The 9100-nt window shown below is 40.8% G+C and overlaps 1 pseudogene; it reads right to left on the bottom strand.

Moving 5' to 3' along the window:
- Positions 1 to 1068: 1068 nt before the first annotated feature.
- Positions 1069 to 1740, bottom strand: LOC122747934 (annotated as a pseudogene).
- Between the last annotated feature and the right edge of the window lie 7360 nt (positions 1741 to 9100).

Here is a 9100-nt window from a genome sequence, read left to right as displayed (position 1 = left end):
AAGGTAGGAGCATTGATAATTACTGCTACTATTTCTGTGCTGTGTTATGGTTATTTTGCAGATGAGAAAGCTGAGCATCTGAGAGGACACAGGGACATAGATCTTGAGTTGAAAGGGACCTCAGAGGCTATTGAATCTATCTTCTATTCTTTTAGAGATTGGCGAACTTGAGGTCAGGAATATAAATTGATTTGTCCAAGGTCATATGGTAACCTTCCAAGTTAAATGGAATTTTCCAAAGTTATGCACCTACTATGATATGGTACTAAGACATAAACCAAGTTCATTTTATTCTGAATTTACTATTCTTTTCATTATACTACATTTTGTAAAATAGATGTGACATTGAAAAACTTGACCATAATTTAATTTTTTAAAAAATCAACATAATATATCAAATCATAATTTAAAAAAATAAACTAAGGGAGAAAGTCATCAGGTAGAGCAATGCTCTTGTAAAATGCAAGATATTTTTGAGTGAAAAAGAACCCCAGAACCCATCTATTTTATAATTTTGGATTTTGGCTCCATGTATTTTCTTATACCAGGGCATAAATTCATTCTTTAATTCACTCATTTAAAAAAAATCTATTATGTACCTGTTGGCTCCAGAAAATCCTGCTATGTTCCAGGAAAGATAGACAGTTTAGATAAAAAACATTTAAGAGGACCTTGGAGAATTATCTGTCTAAATCACAATGAGCTCACTGAATAAAAAAAAAATAAGAAGAATAAACTATCATCCTATATCTCTTATACCTATTGTAGGTACATTCCTAGGGAAGACATTTTCAATAGATGCCTCCACTTTTTTTCCTCTTTTTTTTTTTTAAATAAATGGTATAAATGGAACTTTTATTCTCAACTCCTCACTTCCTTTCCTGGAGAAAATAACCTTATATTTCCAGTTCAATGAATCATCTAATAGTGGCAAGAGGTTGATAAAACTGGTGTCATTCTTGGGGGAAAGGGAGGGAGATGGGGAGAGGAAGAAAGGGCTGAGAATTTCTTGGACCAAACATAGAGAGCCTCAGAGTAGCCATCATGTCTGGTTCCCGAGTCACGTGTTCATTTCCACCAGTTATTTGAGAGGGAATAGCAATGTGACAGAGACTGGAGACACTGGACCGAAAGAATGCAGCATGCTAACACCTCAGAATCTGCTCTCGACCCCTTTCCACTCAGGAAGTCAGGGCCTCCTGGGGGTCTCTCTCCTTGGGCCCCACCTCCACCTCCACCTCCACCTCCCTGCCAGTGCCCTGAGGCTTGGGGGCGCGGCCTCTTGGGCTGAGGGGTAGGTGTGTGTGTGGGGGGGGAGGGGGGTTCGGGCTAAAGGTTGTCCAAGACCAGGAGGAGCACATGGGGGCTGGTAGCCACCCTCACTGGGGTGCAGGGGGTCCTTGCTGAGTAGAAGCCACATGGCTGGCACATGATGGTGTACAGTAAGTGGGTCCAGACAAGCCTCGGGTACTACTGGGACACAGGCATCCTCTGTCTGCTGGAAGTGCAGTTTGGTGAGCTGGTGCAGGCCAGGTAGGTGGCGGTTCAGGATCTCTGCACAGGTCACAGCTTTGCTTGTGGCATGGCCTGCACCAGTGAACACTATTCACCCGGTGGATTTGCTTTATAGCCGGCCTTGCTGCCATCCCTAACCCGCATTTCCAAAGTATCTGGAGGCAGACCAGGCACTGGGGGGACCAGTGGTTTTTCTACAGAGCTCACCTTCTGGTAATTCTCCATGGCTGGTCCAGGGACCTTCACTGTGCCTCCGCCTCCTTCCGCCTCCTTCCGCCGCCAGGGACCTCTCACGCTGGGGAATCTTTTCCTCTAACTCTTAACTCCTGACAAGATGGCTTCCAATCTCAATATCTCACTGAAAACTCTCTCTCCAAAATTACTTGTGATCTAATCACCAAATCCAATGGCATTTGCTTAGTCCTCATTCTGTTTGACCTCTCAACAGCTTGTCACTGTTGATCACCCTTTATTCCTTGATACTCTGTTCTCTCTAGGTTTTTGGAACACTATAATTTCTTGGTATTCCTACCTATCTATCCGAATGCTCCTTCTCATTCTCCTTTGCTGTATCTTCATTCACATTATTCCACTTACCCAAAGGTTTCAGTTCAGAGCACTCTTCTCTTCTCACTCTATACTACTTCCCCTAGTGATCTCATCAACTCTCATGAATTTAATTACCATCTCTATACTGACAATTCTCAAATCTACCTATCCTGTGCCAACTTCTCTACCGACCTCTAATTTCATATTCCCAGTTGCCTTTCAGATATATTAAACTCTCGATATACAAACCTAAACTCATTATCTTTCCCCTCTCTTACCTTGTCTATTACTATAGAAAGCAATACCATACTCCCAGTTCCTCAGGCTCCCAAACTAGGTGTCATCCTTGATTCCTCACTATTTTTCAATAGCCCACACTTCCCCTATATCCAATCTATTGTCAAGGCCTGTTCATTACACTTTTGGAACATCTCATTAATCTGCACCCTTCTCTTCTCTGACACTTTTATACCTCAGGCTACTGGATACATAAGGCTGGTTGAACAAGGCAGAGGAGGTGGGGAAGAGAATGAGGAGGTGGGTCGTTCATAGGAAGAAGAGCCTGTGACCACTATAACTCATTGCAACTCACCTGAATATGCTCCTGCTTTCATTGAGTATAGAAGGGTTGGGGCAGCCACTCCAACCCAGTGATTGCCAAGTCCCTCCTATATCTTTTCATCATAAACCATACCTTAATAGAGGGTGCCTCCACTCCTGGAAGATCAATAATGATGAGAACCAGAAAGGTGTTAGAGTAAAGGTGGTGTTTGTTTCCATGTATAATGCGGCCTCTTTATTCCATTGTTCCCATTCTGGCAGAGTCTCATGGAGGGGCTGGGTCTGAGACCGTGTCCAAGTTGGGGAAAGTGATGTGATACTGTGGAAATTTATTTTGATTTGGGGACCCTACCTTTAGGCTTAGTTTAGAAAGCCTTAGGCCCTCAGGGTCTCTACCCCTCCTCCTCAGCTGAAGCTGAGGAGAAAAAGCCCCATGGGCTACACAAGACCCCAGATCAGACAGCTGGGGGGGGGGGGAAGCCCCAGCTCCCTCGGACCTGAGCGGAGTTATCTGAAGGATAGCCTGTGCTGAGGCATGAGGCTCGAGAGCACACCCTCCCCCCCACCAACTGCAGCTCTGGCTGGCGGATTAGCTTGGTCCGTGGTGGTGAAGGAAGCCCTGATATTTGAGTGGAGAGAAGAAAAGGTATATATAGACCTGGGAGTTAGACGAGGGGGGGACGGACTAAGGAAGGAAGGAGACTCGGAGACGGACTAGAAAAAAAGGAGCCAGGACCGACTAGATGGAGAGACAAGATTAGGGAGACGGACTAGATAGACAAGATTGAAGAGAGGCTGACTAGAGGGGAGCACGGACAAGGATGGAGCAGAAGACAGACTGACCAGGAGGCAGCAGAGAACACAGAAGCAGGTCAGCACAGGATACAGGTTGGAGAAAGTGAGGATTAAGAGGGGTTAGAAGAAAATAGCTGACCAGGGAAAGTGTATTCTCCCCTGAGGCTGGAGGTGGCTAAGGCCCTTATTGTAGTCAAGAAGTTCTTCAAGGCGCAGCAGGTCAGAAAGAGACCGTAAGAAAACAGTCAGGTTGTACATTATTTCCCTGTATTCCTAATTTTCAACAGTATCTCATAAATAAACTCTGCTTTGATTATTTGGTTAAGAGGCTTCTTAATCTTTAGTCTATCAGTTTGGGAGCAGTGTGGTGGAACTTTACAAATGGCCCATATTAAATTAAATGCAGTCAGATAGCCAAATAGTCAAAAGTCTACAGATTAGTCCTCCAGTCAGATTAGCCCCCCAAAATTAGACTAGTCAAGTTAAAAATATTCTCACAATACCCTCTTTCTCTTCAGGGGTATTACCAGATCTATCTATGTCAGGTCCCTAGATGGAAAGTAAGGGCTAAAAAGGTAAAGACTTATCAGGAAGCAATAGTAGATATCCCATTCTGCTAGGGGACTGAGAATGGTCTGGGCAAAGGTACTGGTATTTGTAGCTCTTCCTTTCACCTAAGCGGCAGGGTCTTCTTGTATAATTGTAGTAATATAATTATTTTTATATTTAAAGTAAATTGTAATTGACATATTTTGCCTTATATGCCACTTAAATTTCCTTCTGTACCTCTCCCCTTCCCAGGGAGCCATCTCTTACTGCAATAATAATGATGATGATTATAGTTATAACAACAAAAACAACAATAACAGTAATAATAATAATTTTAAAGGGGAGAGGGCATAAGAGAAAAAAAATAAGCAGATCTAATGAATAATCTGACCATATTGTAATGTTCCACACCCATGAGTACTTCCCCATTAGACTTGGGCACAAAGGAGTAGAAAGAGGTATATTTTCATATCTCCTGTTTGGCGCAATGCTTTTTTTTTCTTTTTGTAATTTAGCCAGCTTCATCTTTATATTATTTTTTGTTTGCATTAACATTGCTTTAGTTTTTGTATTCATTGTTTTCCTGGCTTTCCTTGCCTCATTTTTCTATCAGTCCATAAAAGTCATTATATTTTTCATTTTTCAAAATACAGCCTTTTTCTTTCATTTCTGTGAAGTTTTTGTCATTCCACAATCAATGGGTATCAACTTTCCAGCATTTTTTCCTACCCAGTTCCCCACTCCGACCCCCCCCCAAAAAATAAAAGAGTGGGCAGGACAATATATTCCTGCTATGTTATCTTTTATGGGAACAGAGAGTGGATTAGGGACCATGTCTTTGTATGCCAAAGGAAACTGAGTTTTATGCTGTGGCCTCTAATCCTGGACAGAAGTTTGGGTTAGACTCATAACCTCACTTGATGGAAGAGGGAAATGTGCCTGATTTAAAAAATAAATCATTTATCTATTTATCTATCTATCTGTCTGTCTTCGTCGATTAGTCGTGTACAACTATTCATGACTTTATTTGGGTTTTCTTGGCAAAGATACTGGAGTAGTTGGTGATTTCCTTTTCCAGCTCATTTTACAAATGGGGGTACTGAGGTAAACAGGGTTGATTGACTTGCCCAGGATCACAGGGCTAGTAAGTATATAAATCCATATTTGAACTCAGGTCTTTTTGAATACAAGGCTAGCACTTCCATCTAGGCAGGCAGTAGAATGAAAAACCCCTTAAGGGCAGAAACTTTTTGCCTTTGTTTTACCTTTGTATCCAGAATACTTCTGGGAAAATTTCTAAGTCTGATGGAGGAACAGAAAGAACAAAGTCTCCAAACCATAGAAAATAGGTTTATTGAGAGAGGACCTACCTAACAGTAAAGCCGGTCATTCAGGGGTTGGACCTGAAAGACCCTGAATTACAAAACCAATGGATTTTTATGCCCTGCCAGAGCTTGAATGCTTCTGTACAATACTAATTAAAAAGTATCTAAAATTAAAGCATCTTCTTAGGAAACAGAAGAACTGCCTAAGTGACAAATGTCAGCATTTTCCAATACTCATATCGGCTTTCTTATGGCAACAGTCTCATAATTCTGCTGCATGACCCCTTCTAATCAAGTATATCACTAGTAACCTTGAGTCAAGCATAACACTCAAGGTTTCTAAAATATAGTATTGCTGACTATTGTATTTTGTGATATTACTTAATGCTTGACATTGGAAAGTATCATCTGACATTATTAAGTAGTAAGAGAGACAATCTACTAACACAATTAAAATAAGATGTCTAAATATAATAAATCATAATTTTCAGTTAATATGCTGATTATCATAATTAAATCACTTTTAACTATATTAAATCTCTTATAACTAAGGGGTGGGGAAAATCTCACTCACATTATCAGAGTATTGTTGTTTGTTTGTTTTTCCTTTCTCAGGAGATTTCTTTGCTGTGGCTAGTTTCAGTTGAGAAAGAATCCTGCAGCAATACTGATCTACAGTTTCTACCTTTTTTTTTTTTAATTTTTTTAAAGTGAGGCAATTGGGGTTAAGTGACTTGCCCAGGGTCACACAGCTAGTAAGTGTTAAGTGTTCCAGGCCAGATTTGAACTCAGGTAATCCTGAATCCAAGGCTGGTGCTTTATCCACTGTGCCACCTAGCCACCCCTCTATCTACCTTTTTATCTTGGCTAATGGCCTAAGGGCTATAAGAAGTTAAATGACTTGCTTATGGCCACATAAGTGGTAGGTATAGAGGTTTAGATTCAAGCCCATGCTTTTCTTTGGGGGGGGGGGCATGACAATGGGGGTCAGGTGACTTGCCCAGGATCACATAGCTAGTAAGTGTCAAGTGTCTGAGGCTGGATTTGAACTCAAGTCCTCCTGAATCCAGGGCCAGTGCTCTATCGACTGGGCCACCTGGTTGCCCCCAAGCCCATGCCTTTTTGACTCTTATCTCTGGCCATCTATATAAAATATACCATGGAGTATTTCCTAACTTAAGTATTAAATAAATTATTGTTGAATTTTGAATATATAAGACTGATGTGGCAACAGTGTGAGAGATGAATCAGATTGAAGTTTAGACATAATATATACAACTGTGATTGATTTCAGCTGTTGCCCCTCTGGAATCTTCTTGATCTTTTTTCCCATAAGAATAAAAAAGAAAGAAGAAAGAAAACAAAAAGAAAAATAAGCATTGTAGGCTACAAATACCTACAAACTGGAATTCTATCTCTTCAGTGATTGTAGAAAAGAAAGAAGCAATACAGAGTAGTTCTTGTTCCTGTTACAGTCACCACATTCCCCCGAGTTAATACCACATAATGTAAACAAATTAGAGGTATTCTCACCTTCCTATTTAGTGTGGGGATATATATTCCCAAGGAAGAGGTAGACATTGGAATAGACATTTTCTCTAAGTGGTACAATATTCATGCAAAGAGGTAAAATCAATATGCCATTTACTGCAAAGAGATTGGCTTTGTCTTCTGTGTTTGTAGGATCGTAAATGCCTTTATATACATGGAATTGATCATGGGCTTCTAATTTGTGAAAATTATTCATTAAAAACATCTCATGTCTTGGCTAAGGAAGAGAATTTCTAATAAGCACCAGCTTCTTGAATTTAAGGACTTTAGAAGGAGGAGCTATATGTCATATACACATAAACTATGGTTCTTGGGGATTCCAGTCAGCCACCTAAAACACAGATGAACATATTAGGTGCCATTTAAATAGAGTTTTCTTGATATTGACTGTCATTAAAATGAGATAAATTGAGACAGACAGATACATGTAACTTAATGGAAGAAGAGGCAGCATATTTGAGTGGAAAAAAAAATGAGAGGTTTGAAGGTGGGGGACTAGATTTAAATGAAAGTTGAGGCAGCTGCTAGCTGTGTTATCCCATACAAGCCACCTTTATCTCACTTAGGCTGAAATTTCTTATCTGAAAAATTATGATAATGATTACTTTGCTTCATGAAACACAGGATTTCTAAAAGGAAACTAATATCTCTATGGAAATGGTATTTATTATTATTTTTACTTCCTTAGTAGATTAAGATCTTGACAATATTCAAACAATGCATTAAATACTATTATTCTATATTCCTGAAGACTTTCCTTTGTCATTGAAATACGAGGGCTGAGTGAGCTCCAGAACTCATGACACGATCACTCCAAAAAACATCCAAATAAGGTCATAGGAAAATGCCCAGAGCAGCAAAAACCGCAGAAGAATGTGCTGAAATCATCTTCTAAGATGATTTGGAAGGTCAGAAGGAAGGAGCTGCTGTGCTGATATAGGAGGCGGGCCCAACCCCACAGTCACTCTGACACAGATCCAGTCTCAGGAAGTCCTCACCAGAGAAGGAGACCCCCAGAGCCTCTGAATTAGCTGAAGCACCAGTGTCCTCTAGAACTAAGCTCACAGTCTGGTGAGTGGGCTGAGCCTTGGGAAGAGGAGAGACTACAGGGGTCTATACTAGTGCTAAGGCAGAGCTTGGATTTTACACCCCTACTGAGAACCAGGTGGTAGGCTCGAGTAGAAGTGGCCCAGGTGGGGAGAGGCACAGGCTCATTGGAGCTAACAACCACAACACATAAAGCTGGTTGATTGGCAAGTTGGTCTGGGGTCATCTAGGACCAGGAAACAGTCCGGGAGAGGGAAGAACCTGATTCTCCTTAAATCATGCTACCTGGGACTTCTTAAGCTTGGGATACTGCAGCCTGGAAACAGTGCCCCACTTTAAGGAGCTAAAAGTCTAGTAAAAGAAAAGCAAGATGAGCTGACAGAGAAAGGTGAGGACCATAGAAAGTTTCTTCAGTAACAAGGAAGACCAAGGGGCACCCTCAGAGGAAGATGTCAACATCAGGGCCCCTATATCTAAAGTTTCCAAGAAAAATAAGAATTGGTCTCAGGCCATAGAGATGCTCAAAAAGGACTTTGAAGATAAAATTAGAGAGGTAGAGAAAAAAATGGAAAGAGAAATGAGGGTGATGCAGGAAAGACATGAGAAAAAAGTCAACAGCTTGAAAAGTCAAATGGAAAAGAAGGTACAAAAGCTCTCTGATGAAAATAATTGCCTAAGAATTAGGATTGAACAAATGGAAGCCAGTGACTTTATGAGAAACCAAGACACAATAAAGCAAATCCAAATGAATCAAACAATAGAGGGCAATGTGAAATATCTTCTGGGAAAAACTGCCAACCTGGAAAATAGGTCCAGGATAGATAATTTGAAAATTATTGGTTTACCTGAAAACCATGATCAAGGAAAGAGCTTAGACACCATCATCCAAGATATTCTCAGGGAAAATTGCCCTGAAATTCTAGAAGAAGAAGCTAATACAGAAATTGAAAGAATCCACCGATCACCTCCAGAAAGAGATCCCCAAAAGAAAACTCCTAGGAATATTATAGCCAAATTGCAGAGCTGTCAGGTCAAGGAGAAAATATTGCAAGCTGCCAAAAAGATAGAATTCAAGTACTGTGGAGCCCCAGTCAGGATAGCACAAGATCTAGCAGCTTCTACATTAAAGGACCAGAGGGCATGTAATATGATATTTCAAAGGGCAAAGGAAATGGGATTACAACCAAGAATCACCTACTCAGCAAAAC

This window comes from Dromiciops gliroides, chromosome 3 (assembly GCF_019393635.1).
Source record: "Dromiciops gliroides isolate mDroGli1 chromosome 3, mDroGli1.pri, whole genome shotgun sequence".
NCBI lineage: Eukaryota > Metazoa > Chordata > Mammalia > Microbiotheria > Microbiotheriidae > Dromiciops > Dromiciops gliroides.
The sequence above is the reverse complement of the archived record's forward strand: the minus strand, read 5'-3'. Positions and strand labels throughout refer to the sequence as shown.